Raw genomic sequence first — 16,433 nt, forward strand, 5'->3', positions numbered from 1 at the left:
AGAGAGAGAGAGAGAGAGAGAGAGAGAGAGAGAGAGAGAGAGAGAGACCATTAAATTAAAAAGTCAAATATCGTGTTCCTTGGGAGGCCCTTTGTGGTTTATTTTCTGGGGGAAGCCAGAAAACTAACCCATCGTAAACTTTCTGTTCTCTGGCAAAAGAGACCAAACTTCTAACAAAATTGAGGTTTCCCTGCTGACTGTGCATGTACTATTAGCATGTACTCTAAATGTCAATATCAAATAATGTCCAATGGAAAAGAGAATTCATTCTTAATTAATAAACCAACCTGCAATTACTCAGTTTGTTCATAACCACATGGATGCTTGTGGTCCTATGTGCAGGCTTTAGCTTTTGTCTTCTGAAAATGAGGTAACTTGTTCTGCTTGGGTTTCCCAAGGCTTCTCTCCTATTTTTCTGGCTTGAGATATCTCTTGAGGTCATGACTATGTCTCCATACCATGACTTCAGCGACATCTGTGCTTTAAAAAGAAACCATGTTGGATTTAGTGAGACAAATGGTTATTTTGAAGATAATAGGTCAGAGGACTGAATCAAGCTGGTTATAAATTACTTGAAGGAAGGGTCTATTTTTTAAAATATCTTTCTATTCTTAGGACCTGGCACAGTGCCTTGCCTGAAATAGGTGTTTAATAAATATTTGTTGAATCAAATACAATTGAAAGGCAAGATTGTGTGTAGACACAGCCATAGAGTTGTGTCAAATCCTAGTGTGGTCTCCCTCCAAATAGCCCATACTTCTGGGATAGAGAATGTCCTTGGTTCCACCTTCTCCATGAAATTCCCTGAAGTCCTAGATTTCTGGTTAGTATTCTTGGCATATTTATAAACTTTCTATCTTTTTTCAAACCACAGGGTGCAGGGCTGGTGAAAATGAGCAAGAGTGGGAAAAATAATTCTTTTTTTCCCTGAATCATGTAGTCTAGTCTCGAAAAGTTTGACAACTCTAAAAGCCTTAAGAACTCAATGACCAATAAGTATTCCAGAGGACTGATGAGGAAGCATGCTACCCAGCTCCTAACAAAGAGGTAATGGACTTAGAATGTAGAATGAGACACATATTTTTTGAGCATGGCCAATGTAGGAATTTATTTTGCTTGCCTATGCATTTTTGTTAGAAGAGTTTTGTTTTTCTTTCTTTTTTTTTCAGTTAAAGGTAGGATTGAAGGGAAAGAAAATCCATTTTTATCAATGAAAAAATAAAATGTCAGACTTTGAAAAGTTTGACATCTTATGTGACAATGGCAGGTTAAAATAATGTTAATTTCTTAGCATCTAGAAGTGTATTTAGCTCTGCTTCAGTCTGGGAGTATAATTGTTCATAATTTCATAGGATCACAGATTAAGACCTGAAAGGAACTTTCAAGGTCATTGAGTCTAACCTAGATAGAAGGAAATTGAGGACCAAAGCAGGGAAGTAGCTTGCTCAGAATCACACAGGTAAGCAAAACAGGGCATTAAAGAACAGCTGTCTTCTTGTCTGACAGCCAGCACCCAGGAACTGAGGGCTGCTATGAGAGTGGTATATCAAAGCATTCTTTTTCCAAAAGCAGTAACTAAGAATGGTTACTTCTGATTTGCTAATTACAGTGAAGAGATGGATTTTGGATTTTGGATAGATTTTGGATTAATTTGTTGAGCTAGAGCTTAATGTGCATTCAAAAGGAGTTAATAGGCCAGTGAGCCTCTAATATATATTTCCTACCTGGTTACATTCAAATGAGGAGGCAAAAACTGCTGTAAGCCTCGTGGTACAGAGCTAAAGCTAATACCAGACCCTGGTCAATAGTAAGCCATTAGCACATTGCCCTTCTGTTGCTTCTGTTCCTGTTTGGTCTATTATTTCCTACCTTAAGTGAAGGAGTGTTAGAATTTGAGTCTGGGGGCGGAGCCAAGATAGCTGAGGGAAAGCAATAACTGTCTTGAGCTCTCTCCCAAAGCCCTCCAAATACCTAAAAAAATGGCTTCAAACAAATTCTAAAGCAGCAGAACCCACAAAAAGACAGAGTGAAATAAATTTCCAGCCAAAGACAGCTTGGATGGTTGATCGGAAAGGTATATCACGCCAGGCTGGAAGAGGAGTGCAGTTTGGCGTGGGTGCGCAGGCTGCAGTGACCCTGGAGCAGGCCTCAGAGGACTGAATCACTGGCAGCTCTGGCAGTTTCTAGACTTCTCAACCCATGAATGCCAAAGACATCTTGGAAGGTCAGTGGGAAAAGTCTGTGACTGCGGTGAGAGAGGAGCTAGGTCTCAGCCTCAAGTCTCAAGAGTGGCCTGGGGCTGCGGCTTTTTCCTGAGCTTCTGGCCCACAGACTGAGGGGGAATCAAGTGGCTGATCAGAAGGGGATTGCAGGAATCTCTTTGCCAGTGCTGAGGCAGAAATCTCATGTTTTGCCCGTGCTTGGATCTGGGTCACAGTTCTGCAGGGTGGTCCTGGGGCAAAGAGGAACACTGGTGTGATGAAGCTTGTTGTGGTAGTGAAGAGGAAACACCTTGCCCCTTATCATAGCACCTTGGAAGAACTGAAAATTTACAGGTCCCTAGAAGTACCTCTGAAAACAGCTGTATAAACTGCTGAAGCTTGGGACAGTACATTCTCCACATTGGAAGCAGACTCTTACCTTAACAAAGACTTTAAAACTCAAGTAATTGGCCGGGATCATGAGTAAGCAGTGCATAAAGAGTCAGACTATATTATCTTATTTTGGTGACAAAGAAGATCAAAACAAACAACCAGAAGAAGACAACAAAGCCAAAGCCCCTACATCCAAAGCCTCCAAGAAAAATATGAATCAGTACCAGGCCTTGGAAGAGCCCAAAAGGGATTTTGAGAAGCAAGTAAGAGAAGTAGAGGAAAAACTGAGACTGATACAAGAAAATCATGAAAAACAAGTCAACAGCTTGCTAAAGGAGACCCAAAAAAATACTGAAGAAAATAACACCTTAAAAAATAGCCTAACCCAAATGGTAAAAGAGGTCCAAAAAGCCAATGAGGAGAAGAATGCCCTAAAAAGCAAAATTGGCCAAATGGAAAAGGAAGTCCAAAAGCTTACTGAAGAAAATACTTCCTTAAAAATTAGAATAGAGCAATTGGAAGCTAGTGACTTTAGGAGAAATCAAGACACTGTAAAACAAACCCAAAAGAATGAAAAATTAGAAAAAAATGTGAAATATCTCATTGGAAAAACAACTGATCTGGAAAATAGATCCAGGAAAGAGAATTTAAAAATTGTTGTACTATCTGAAAGCCATGATCAAAAAAAGAGCTTAGACATCATATTTCAAGAAATGATCAAGGAAAACTGTCCTGATATTTTAGAACCAGAGGGCAAAATAGAAATTGAAAGAATCCACTGATCTCCTCCTGAAAGAGATCTCCAAAGGAAAACTCCTAGGAATATTGTAGCCAAATTCCAGAGTTCCCAGGTCAAGGAGAAAATATTACAAGCAGCCAGAAAGAAACAATTCAAGTATTGTGGAAATACAATCAAGATAACACAAGATTTAGCTGCTTCCACATTAAGGGACCACAGGGCATGGAATATAATATTCCAGAGAGCAAAGAAGATAGGATTACAACCAAGAATCACCTACCCAGTAAAACTGAGTATAATCCTTCAGAGGAAAAAAATGGTCATTCAGTGAAATAGAGGACTTTCAAGCATTCTTGATGAAAAGATCAGAGTTGAATAGAAAATTTGATTTTCAAATACAAGACTCACGTGGAACATGAAGAGGTAAACAGGAAAGAGAAAATCATAAAAGACTTATTAAGGTTGAACTGTTTACATTCCTGCATGGAAAGATGATATTTGTAACTCATGAAACCTTTGTAAGTATTAGGGTAGTTAGAGGGGAAAAAATTATATGTATGTATATATAGATATAGATAGATAGATAGAGGTCATGGGGTGAGTTGAAAATGAAGGGGTCATATCTGGAGAATAAAATTAAGGGGTGAGAGAGGAATATGCTAGGAGAAGGAGAAAGGGAGAGGCAGAATGGGGTAAATTATCCCACAAAAAAAAAAACAGAAAAGAAAAGGCTCTTACAGTGGAGGGGAAATAGGGGAAGGTGAGAGGGAATGAGTAAATCTTATTCTCATAGGATCCGACTTAAAGAGGGAATAACATACACACTCAATTGGGTGTGGAAATCTGTCTTACCCTATAGGAAAATAGGGGGGAAAGGGGACAAGAGAGTAGCGGAATGATAGAGAGGAGGGCAGATTGGGAAAGGGAGTAATCAGAAGCAAATACTTCTGAGGAGGGACAGGGTCAAAAGGAAGAATAGAACAAATGGGGGGGCAGGATAGGATTAAGGGAAAGAGAGTTAATTTTTCACAGCATGTCTACTATGGAAGTGTTTTGCATAACTGCACATATATAACTTATATTTAGTTGCTTGCCTTATCAATGAGGGTGGGTGGGGGGGAGGAAGGGAGAAAATTTGGAACCCAAAGTTTTAAAAACAAACAAAAAATAGAATTTGAGTCCAGCTGAGCCCTAATCTGACGGTGCCACCCTGAAAAGTGACTGAGACCCAGCCCAGAAGTGGATTAACCCTGTGGTCAAGATGTCAGGTCCTACAAGAAGGAGAGATCTGTCTTTTAGTAATGGTACACTCAAAATTGGACTTGATGGGAACAAATGCTGTGCAGAAACTGCTTTGACTTTGAGCCTCAGTGACTCCAGAGACCAAGGAGGCAGAGTGTGTCCCTGGTGTTGGGAGAGAATGTTTGCACTTCTCCTCTGCTATATCTTCTTAGTAAATATCTCTTTATAAAAGCTAATTAATATTGATTGGTGAGGTGAAATGAGGGCACTAATCCTTGGAAGGTATTGGTGAGATAAAGGATTTACTATAACTGCACAGCTCTAGAGAGAATGCTAGAGAAGTGCCAATATTATGGTTCACAGAGAATAAGTAACCTAACCTCCTGCTCTGACTCTTTTTGGGTTATTGCGCTTATCTTGTCAGCTTAAGTGGTGTGGTTAATGTGGACTTAATCATAATAGCTCTGAACCCTCACTTATTGGAAAATGTCATCTTCTACCTCATTTGCTATATTTTACTGAACCTTACTCACATAGTCCTAGCATAATGGAGTCAGCTTCTTACCAAAACAAATAGACATACTGAAGTGTATATAGAGTTTTGTTTTGTTTTGCTTTTTGCATAGAATCAATAAAAAGAATTAGAAAATGCATGACAGACCATCAACTACATGACTACATAGATATAGCCTTTCCTACAACCAAGCCTCCCTTCACAAGAATACAGAGATGTTCCAAACCCAGGAGTTTTAGGATATACTACCAAGTATCCATGCTAAAGTGCCCATTCTGGAGCAGCAAGTATACTCAAAGCAAAAATTAACAAAATGTCCTAATGTAACCAATGATACTCTAGACTCAGTCACTGATATATCCACAGCTCTGGTCTGAACTATCTGGGAGCTGTCCAGATCTAACCAGCTCCTAAGGCCAGGGTTATCCATTATTTCCTGTCACTGGCAAGGATCTCCAAATGCTTCTAACCATGGTTGTCTCACCACTCATAGAACAAAAGAACTCAAACACAAGCCCTAAAAAGAATGTTATCATTTTGAATTTTAGTCTTTGACCTTGAACTCAAGTTTCTTCTGAGGTATGCCACTTCTCCCTTAATTTCTTTCAATTGGTACTTGAGATTGGCTGTTGCCTTTGGGGAAAAGAAACAAAAAAAAGTTAAAGGAGTGTCACATAAATGTGATCTGTATTGGTCAATGGAATCCCCACACTTTGACAAAATCACAAATCCTTCACATATTCTTATGATGATGATCATGAAATATTGTAAGAAATTTGGAATTCCCCCTATATCAAATACTTCAAAGATCTATAATGTTTCATCAATATATGCACCCTCTCTACTGATAGAGACTTCAAACCTTGACCAATATTTAAGTTACTAAAAAAATCCATCACCTTGTTTATTAGTCTTCCAAACTTAGCTAGACTGATCTTTGAATAATAGACATATAGTTTGACAATAAATCAACACCCAAGTCTTCCCATTTTGGTAAGACCTGCCAGTATTGTGCTTTTCACTCATGGTCACCTTTGTGAAACAATCCATGGTCACCTTCATCTTGTAATAATCACATGTGATAAACAATCTTAGGGGAGACTATATTGTTAAAAATAAGACTATGCATAATAGTGTTTCAGCCTTAAATTTTGGTTCATTCTATTTTTTTTTTAAAGCTTTCTCCAGGCTCCATTCTTTGCTCTCTGGACTTTTATACCTCTTCCTCAGCAGAAAGTTTTCTTACTTTGGAACTACGTCAGCCCTGTGGTCCTATCTTCTGGTTAGTGAGTCCCTACCTGGACCACCATTTCATGAGGTACCCAGCCATTCTCACTTTATTCCTGGCTCCATTCCTCATGCTCTAGACTTTCCCTCCCCAGCAGTATTGCCCCATTTTTATGTGTCCTTTTTAGTTCTTTTTATGGATTGCCTGCCTGCACTGGAATGTAAGCTCTTTGAGGATAAAGGCTGTCTTTCTTTTTTTTTTTTTTGAGGCTGTCTTTTCTTGATTTTTTACCTCCACTGCAGTTCATGACACATACTAACTGCTTAACAAATGCTCTTTCTAGCTATCTAGCTATACTTGAAGGACTTGTGATATCATTGGTGTGGGTACTCCCTCATTGCTGGTAACAATCATAATGCTGCTACTTTGATAGATAGTCCTTGTGAGTAGCTAAGGGTGAAAATTTTCATTTTCTTATGCAGCCCTCTAATGATGAGATTTTCCATATAGCCAGGATGGTTCTTCAATGGCAGACATACAGTCCATTGTTAGGCCTAGGGCTTATTGATTGGCATAGCCTTGGAGAACCCAAGGCCATCTCCACACCAAGATAAAACTTTGGTATAGGACTTTAATGGAGTGCTATATTCTTGTGATTTTGGTAAGGAAAACCTTTTGACAGAGTCATGTGGTTAGCCAGTATAGTGCATTCCCTAAGCTTTTTGGAATAAACAGAAATTTGTTATACTCCAAATACAATGGACTCAATTATTCTGTGTAGAAAAGCTTTTGCTATGTATTCTTTTGCAGCAGGGAGAAAAAAAAAAGTCTTAATATGCCTCCTCTTTTATGTGCTTCTTAAATTTTAGAGAAACCTATTCTTCCCTTTGCAGAAGGATAGAATTAGATTGCTTATGTTTTTTTTTTCATGTTTGCTCTAAGTGATATAAAATGCCAGCTTACAAATAAACATTAATAAAGAATGAGCATTAATCAAGGATTTCTTAAATTTCTAATATAAATTTTTCTTCTTATGCATTTAATTTATTAAGGATGAAAACTAACAATTTTCTTGTCAGCTCATCTCAATATTTTATTCCTTTTAAAAATTTATTTTTAATTAATGGAATAAAGCAAGCTTTTCTATAACATAGTATAATAAAATGATTGCACATGGAACTGTAAATCTATTATCTCAATATACTGAAGCTCTATTTGACAGATATGTGATACTATTCCAATTTATTAGAGTACTACCATGGTATGTCAGGTATAAATGTTACATTCTTTTAGCACTTCTGTTACTATTGATTCTCAATTGATCACTTCTTATTCTCAAGTTAGCACCCTAATACAGGTTGATTAAAACTGTGCCAATCTAAGCAATGTGGGTATTTTAGCACCTTTGAATAATTTAGTCACAATTCTATGATATACCCTACATTATAAGAACTCATGGAAAAGTGAAAGGGAACTCTGAGGACAATCCCTGCCTGAACACATATTGTCCACAATATACCCAACAAGTGATATGTTAATCTTTGCTTGAAGAGCTCCAGGGAGGCATACACACTCTAGAAGAAGTATGTATGTGCACTTTGAGATAACTTGAGTCGTCAGGACATTTTTACTTTGTTGTTGTTCAGTCATTTCTGACTATTCATGACCCCATTTGGAGTTTTCTTGGCAAAGATGTTAGAGTGGTTTGCCATTTCCTTCTCCAGCTCATTTTACCTGTAAGGAAACTGAGGCAAACAGAGTTAAGTGATGTAACCAGGGTCACACAGCTAAGTATCTGAGACTGGATTTGAATTCAGGTCTTCCTGACTCCTGGCTATATCTATCTGTCTGTCTGTCTATCTATCTATCTATCTGTCTATCTATCCATACACACACACACACACACACACACACACACACACACACACACACATATATTATAAATATCCAAATTAACTACAAAGGACACATGAAGGAAGACTATCTGCATCCAGAGAAAGAACCGATAAATAGAAGCATGTATGGAATGATTTTTTACATATATATATTCATATTTGTGTCTAATGATAGTCATCTCTAGGGCAAAGAGGGAAGGAGGGAAGAAAAAAGAAAAAAATAAATTTACATGATAAATTTATTATGTATCTAAAAAGAACAGCAAGTTGTACAAAATAGATTCGCAGTTTCCTGTGCAATAATTTTTTTAAAATTATACTATGTTATGGAAATTCTTGTTTTATTCCATAAAGTAAAAATAAAATAAACCTTTTTTAAAAAGATGTGTTCTCTTCTCCTGGTTTAACATCCCTTCAACTAAACCTCAAAGTGAAAAATGAATAAAGGCCAATAGAAAAAAAAGTATTTTTCACCTGTCCATTAGGGGAAAAAAAGAGCAGAATTAATAAATTTCAGTACACTGCTTATTAGAAGAGCCCCAACATATCAAAATGGCCCTTGTTTAATTAAATTTATTTGACATATGAGATAAAATCAAAGCTTCCCTCTTTCTAAAACAAAGATTTGGATTTAGGAAAGAAGGCTGATAGATTATAAGGAGGTTACTGCAGTTGTCTACTTTTAGGATTAGAGACTGTCAAGTAGGGGACCTTGATTAGAGGATCTCACCTGGGTTAGAGCACCCCACAAATACTGGCTAGTTAATTAGTTATTTCCATGCACTGAAGTTTTATTCCCTGACCTGGTAATGTATGAACTCTTTATTTCAGCCTTTCAAAGTTGCAGAGCAGAGCTGTTTCATAAGAGCTAAAAATCAGTTTTCTGAATGACTGAATAGAACAATAAAAGTTTGTAACAACTGGGGCACATCATTGCCTTCGTCAGGGGATAATAGGAGCTATAGAAAGAATAGGAGATTTTCTCTTCAAGCAAGGGTCCATTATTTCCATGTATCTCTTCTGTGCTTTATGAAAAGGTTTGTACAGTAAATAATGACTGGCTATGCAGTCGCTCTTTCTTCCTCTGCCAAGCTCTTTTTAGCTTTGGCAGCAATTTTGTTTTCCTTGTCATCATCTAATGTCTATTTATTCTGTGTTGCTACAAAGCCAGTGAAATTCCCTCATAAATCCCAGGTCGCGAAGATGAAGCAGGAACTCAATTCCTTTTTATTAAACATCTCCAAGGTCCTCTTCTTTTTCTAATTAGGTTCAAAGTGGTCAGTGGCTTGAAGGGCCTCAGGACAGGAATTGAATTCACTTGGATGGTACATCCCCATGGCCAGGCCACTTTTAATTAAAGGCCAGGTATTGAAAGCCAAACATCACTGGATGAACTCAGGGCACCGCTAAAAGTTCCCTTTCCTAGCTGGGTGATTTGACCAAATTCCTACCCCTCCCTGTGTATCTCCCTCCCACACACACATACAATAAGCATTAGGTATTCATCCAGAGCCTGGAGATATTACTCACCCGATGGCTGTCTGGGGCTGGAGTTTTCTTTTGTCAGCACTGCCACAGCATGAAGGTGAGAACAAAAAACCTTGAAACTGAAGGGAAAGAGATAAAAGGAAAAGTGTACAGAAGAAGAGAGAAGCTCTTAAATTCCTCTGTCAACTCAATTTCTCCCCCTCCTTGGCCACGGGCTTGTTCTAAAGATGGATCAGCCTTGGCATATGTACAGATGGTACTAGACAGCAGCTGGGCTTTCCATCTGGGTACCATTTAGTAGCAGATAAATGTTTTCAGGCTGGTGTCTCCTCCAATTGTTGAAGATCGAGAGGGAAAGTGAGAGGCCCACTGCTTTTTCTTCCCAGTCCCTCTCTCTGCTTTTGGTTCCCTAGCCAAATCTCATTGCCCATCTGGAAAACAAAAAGAAGAAAATGAGTTGGTTGTGGGGAATGGGTGATCAGAGATGGTAGTGCCCATATACAAAGTATCACATGGAACACATCAAAGATTGGGCTTAACCAAGACAGATTTCCCATATTATCTTTCAGTATCCTACTTACAAATCATCTGACTGCCAGGCAAGATGTTCATCTTATGTGTGGGTTTTGGAGGTGGGGAGAAAGAAGGATTTGGGGAGAGAGTGGGTGGGAAAGATGTCAAAGGCTATGTCTGTACAAGATAAAACAACTGGTTGAAAAGTTTAAGATTCAACATGTTGACCAATTTATAAAGTGTTTGTAAAGAAATCATTTTGTCTACATGTGATGCCAAAGGACCCAGACTAATCATTTTAGTCAATTCAGTCAAACAAGCAACAATTCTCGAATAATAATAATAATAACAATACTAACAGTTATAGTAAGACTAGTCTGCTTATCTGATATCTTATAGACAAAATAAAAATATTCTGTGGTTTTTTAAAATTCATCATTTTTCAACCAATTGTCCTGGTGTTGGCTATAGCTTGTTAAACTTTTTATCACCCTCAGTAGGTAGCACAATGTTTTAATAATCAATTATCAAACATTTATTAAGTACCTACTATGTGCCAGGCACCATCCATAGTAGGAACATAAGAAATATTTATGGACTTTTAAAAAAAATTATATAGACATCAACTGAATTGACTAGTTTATGGAAAGAATTAATTAGTTGTTGTCTATAGATGCAGATGGGTAATATAGTGGAAAAAGTACTAGAACTGGAATTGGCGGAGACCTGTGTTCGAGCTTCTGTCATTTACTAGCTGTAAATTTTACTAGCTGGGTACTTGCTTTATTTTTTTGTGTTTTAGTCTCTTCATCTGTAAAATGGGAGTAATAATCACACCTACCTGACAGCATTGTTTTTTTTTTTTGGCTGAACTTCTGATTTCATTGGTGTAAGGAGCTCTTGTTAGGGACTTCCTTCTAAAACAGGTCAGAACCTATTCTTTAATTTAGAGTCTTAGTTGCCTGGGTACACTTGAAGCTTAAGTGACTTACCCAGGGTCACACAGCTAATATGTGTCAGAGGCAAATACATGAACCAAGGTCTTCCTGATTCAGAGGTCAAAGTCTTTATGTATGATGCCAGGCTGCCTCTCATTGACTTTCATCACAATGAAAATCTATTGAATTTATGTACATAAAGAGCTTGGTACACCTTACATTTTTAACTAAAAGGCAGAAATTGTCTTTCACCTCCTTTACCTCCTTGTTAGTGTTGTAATTAATTCTTCTGGGCAAAACTACTCTAATGGCACCAGCAATATATACATTCTGTCCTCACGCTCTGAGAAGACACATCTCTTGAATTACATGTATCCTTCAAATCAGAAGGACCTTTTCCTTTTCAAAGAGGTGGCTTATATTGAATAGTCATTTGTAAATAGTTCTTCCTATTAGTCATAGTTAAGACCTTGAGTGTTTCAAAGAATTAGAAAGGAATTTTTTGATTGAGGAAGAGATGTCAATATCTGTATAATTATTAGTTTGCTTTTTTTCCCTGGAAAATATAGCTCTGCTGTGATCGCCAACCTGGAAGATCTCCATCATTGTGGTTAAACCTTGCTCTTTTCTTAATTATCTTTGAGTTCGTATTTTGCCCCCCCCCAGAAGTACCAATTTCTTTTGTCCCTTGGTTTGCTTCCCATAACTATGATAGAAGTCCACATAATTATGACCCTTGGTTTACTACCCTTTGAGCCAAATCATGTTGATGAATGTTTAACGTTTCTATAAATCCATCAGAATATAATCAAGCTCACTTCTTTTTTTATGTGTGCTATGGAAGAGAAAGAGAGTTCAAAGAGGAACAAGAGGAGATGAAAAGGATCATATATACTGAATTGGACTTCTTAGATATGGAACTCCCCTCAAAAGTCTTCCTCTCAAGATGAATATTTTCTTGTGCTCGTAACCTCTGAATCTGTTGTCATCCCCCTCATTTATCATTTTAAAACATCCCCCCCAATTACATGTAAAAACAATTTTTAACATTTAAAAAATTGAATTCCAAATTTTCTCCCTCCATCCCTTCCCTCCCTTCTCATTGGGAAGACAAGCAATTTGATGTAGATTATACATGTGTTTACCAGCCTTTTAAAAGCATCAAGGAAAGTTGTTGTACTGAGGCCTTTAGGGACAATGATAAGTCCGAGACTAGTCCTATATTCAGCATGCAGGGTGAGATGGGGAGTAAGGCAAATAGTCCACCCTGTGACAAACAAACAAACAAAACCTTGGGAGTTCCTTCATGGGGTCTGGCTACTCTGGGAAGAGGGAGAGGGATATTTTATTTCATTCAGCATTTGCCTGGTGGCCAATAGAATACTTTATGTTCATAAGTAGCAAGAGTGTCAATGGCTGCTTCTCTTCATGATGAGTTGTTTTCAAAATTTGCATAGTTTACTTATGGGAGGTTTTTTTTTTTTCCTCATCAACACTCCTTCTCTCCATGTACAGATGAAGCAGGTCCTTGGGATCACAGAACTAGGGAAAAGGTAGACATTGGGAAGCCACATCCATTCTGCTGTTATTTTCCCTATCTCCTTCAGGATGCCTCTGAAAATTCAGTTTCCTTTGCCCCCTCATTATTTTGATTGGTTGGTTTCCTGAATGTAAATAAGTGGGTTCTCTCCTTTTTCTAGTGTTACCAAGGTGAGTACAGTGAGAAAAGCATCGCCTCTGGAGTCAGGTGACTTGTGTCCATATCCCACTTTTGTCACTTACTACATGTGTGCCTTTGGCCAGGCTATTTAACATATCTGGGCCTCCATTTTTTCATCTGTAAGGAAAAAAAATAGAAGGTTCTCCAAGGTAATTTCTAAGGTCCTTTCCAGCTATAAATCTCAGATCCTAAATCCATTCTGAATCCTGCCTCACAAAAGCTATCGGAGGATACTGAGTCTACTATGTTCATGCCCCCTCAGCCTTTTTTTTTTTAAGGCAATTGGGGTTAAGTGACTTGCCCACAGTCACACAGCTAGTAAGTGTCAAGTGTTTGGTCTGAGGCCCAATTTGAACTCATGTCCTTCTGACTTCAGGGCCAGTGCTCTATTCACTGTACTACCTAACTGCCCCTCCCCTCCTCAGCCTTTTAATGACTGGCTGAGCTGTTGGAGGTCATCTTATGATTTTAGATGTAGAATTTAAAGGGACCTTGGAGGTCATGTAGTCTAACCTCTTCATTTTCTCAGTGAGGAAAGTGAGGCCTAGAGACTTCCCCATGGTTGCACAAGTCATAATGGCAGTCCTGAGATTTAAATCAAAGTCTTTTGGTATATAAACCAGTGCTCTTTCCATTGGGCTAAGAACGGTCAATCATTTTGTTGCCTCCTTAAAACTGAATCTATTTCTAGGATATTGCATATTGTATAAATAATTTTGATCTTGGAGTGGTTTTTGTTGTTGTTATAAGTTTTTTTGTTCTTTAGTTCCCAGGAAACTTCTGAAGTATGAAATAGATACAGTATTTCTGTTATTTCTTTCAAGCTAGGCATAATGGTGTTGATCACAGGGGAATCATAGAGATTTAGAACTTGAGGAGAGCTTAGTGGTCATCTAATCTAAACCTCTTTTCTTATAGATAGGAAACTGAGGCCTAGAAACATTAAGTAATTTGCCCCTTTAGTAATTCCTCAGTCTAGAGCAGTTAGGTGGCACAGTGAATATGTGACCCTGGGAAAGTCACTTAGCCCTGTTTGCCTCAGTTTCCTCAACTGTAAAATGAGCTGAAGAAGTAAATGACAAACCACTCCAGTATCTTTGGTGAGAAAACCCCAAATGGGGACATGACTAAAAATGACTAAACAACAACAGAAACAAATCCTTCAGCCTATGAACTGAGTTCAGGAGAATCTGACAGAGAGAGGGATAAGTAAAACTCACTCCTTTCACAGTCCAGGATAAGGGTGGCATATTGAGCACTCTCAAATGAAAAGGGGAGTATTAAATGGAACAGCATAACTAGGATTACGGTTTACATTAGGCATATGTCAGAACGGCCTGTGTCATTGAATGCCAATGGTTTGGTATCAGGTTTTATGTTCTGACTGGTACATTTTTACATGTGCCTGCTACTTTTTACTGGTTCCTCCCCCTCTGGTGCAAATACAAAGAAGATCCTCTCTGTTTATTGTGCTAATCCCCTAATCATGAGCATAAGAGGAATCCTGACCTTTCTACAAAAATGGCAGCAAAGTTATCCACCCTCCAGATTGCTCCATGATACAGATGGCCTTTATTTCTCATTAAAAATAGAAAAGTTACATCCAGCTCACAAGCAACATCCAGACAGGTTATGCATGCTTCCAGATTTGCATGCAGTGTTCCTGCAGTATATTATAACTAAACACTGTCCCTTTCCACCCACTCCCCTCCCCTCCCCCCACCTCAGGAAAGCAAATGAAATAATTGTTCTTAGTGTTCAATCTTTTTAACAGGCACTGGGTTGGGAAAAAATAAAAAAAAATGCATTTGTAGGGTTGGAAAAAATAGTGGAGGATTATCTCTACTATAAAAACCAACTTTTAAACCTAAAGTTGTATTTCTTCCAGACTAATACTTTAGTTTATCTTTGATCATTATAAATTCTTCTTTTTTTTTTAAGGAGCTATGGTTGAGAAAGCCATTGGCAGTCTATTCCACTGGAGCTTAAATGGCCTTATTTATTGAAAAATACTCAAAAGTAAAAATCTAAAGTGCTTCCCATTAAACTCGTCTGAACCCACCAAGATAGTTGCCTGTAACTGTGTGTGTAAAATTATGGTCAGAGTCGAGTAACCACCTCTGGCTCCAGATCTAACTTTCCATGCCTCTTTGAGCCAAATGCATTTGCTTACTCAGATTTTCACTTGAATCATAATCTTTTTTTGGGTGATTCTAAATTGTGAGGAGGTGGTAGGGGGATCTTAGGAGGAGGGGAATGAGAAAAGGCCAATACTGGTAGGAGGGAAGGTGGGAAGGTGGGAAAGTCTTTAAACCTTTTCCATCTGGAGGGACAGATCTTCAACAATGGATTAAAAAACATTTCCCAGCAGCAAATGATTCCAATCACAGTATGGAAATTATGTTTCATTATCAAAGGCAGAGGCAAATTATTTTGGCTAGAGAAAATTGCTGTATTTTGGAGTCAATTGGTGTCTTAGGGTCCAGATGACAGGGATATAATCATTAGAACATAAATTTGCTTGAGCTCTCTTCCCCCATGGTGGGCAGGAAGAGACTGGACTACAGGGAGATAACCACACTGAGGACATTTAGGGACATTGTCCTTTCGGAAATATCTGGGTCCCCTCTAGAAGTTCTGTCACTCCCAATGGCCCTCCCCAATACTTGCAAGTTAGCTAGATAGCCCTGTAGGAGCCAGGGAGGTAGAGTTGTAATAGTTACTTTTGGTGCCCAGGGCAACTCTTTCTCCCAATGTTCCTGGGGCAAGCAGCCAATTACCCTTACCAGTGGTACCCTTAAATATTTTCTTAAGACAAATCCAGATGGAAAAGGGGGACAGAGACCTCAGGGAGAAGCTTATTGCCATGTCTGACACACAAGTCTCCATGGATAGAGACTCTAATATACCTTAAGGCTATTGTGTAGGCCACTTCCAGGGGAGGGAGCAGGAAGGTCCTTCCCAGGTGAAGCTCTCCTTCAACAATGATTTCCTCTTTATACATTTTCACATGGGTCATAACTATTTCTAGGTCCTCATATTTCCATTTTATGGCCCTCAGTATTTTTATATGGACCATAACCATTACTATGTCACCATTATTGTATAATTTCTTTATATAGTCCTGGTGATCTATCTTAAACAAGGCAGAAAAGTTTACTGGTGAGAGAGCCAGCAAGACCCAAGTTCAAGTCTTTCCTTGACATTAACTGGCTGTGTGACTGTAGGTAATACATTTAACCTCTTCATAAACCAGAAAACTCACTAAGGTTCTAAGTTATAGGCTGGTGGTCAATTGGTACTGGTAAAAGGAATTTCCATCCTTAATGTTTTTTGCAACAATTAAATCATGGATCTAGTAAAAAAAAAAACAAAAACTTCCTTCATAGGGATGTTGTGAAGATAAAGTGAGATACTTTATGCAAAACGCTTTGCAAAACTTAAAACAATAAGTAAATGTCAGCTATTATTATTCGTCCCTGGCTCTTTTCATGGATACATAATTAATATATTTCTTAGACCAGTGGGGTCAAACTCAAATAGAAAAGTGTCCTTGTGGACT

This window comes from Vombatus ursinus, unplaced genomic scaffold (assembly GCF_900497805.2).
Source record: "Vombatus ursinus unplaced genomic scaffold, bare-nosed wombat genome assembly UNPS02014798.1, whole genome shotgun sequence".
Taxonomy (NCBI): domain Eukaryota; kingdom Metazoa; phylum Chordata; class Mammalia; order Diprotodontia; family Vombatidae; genus Vombatus; species Vombatus ursinus.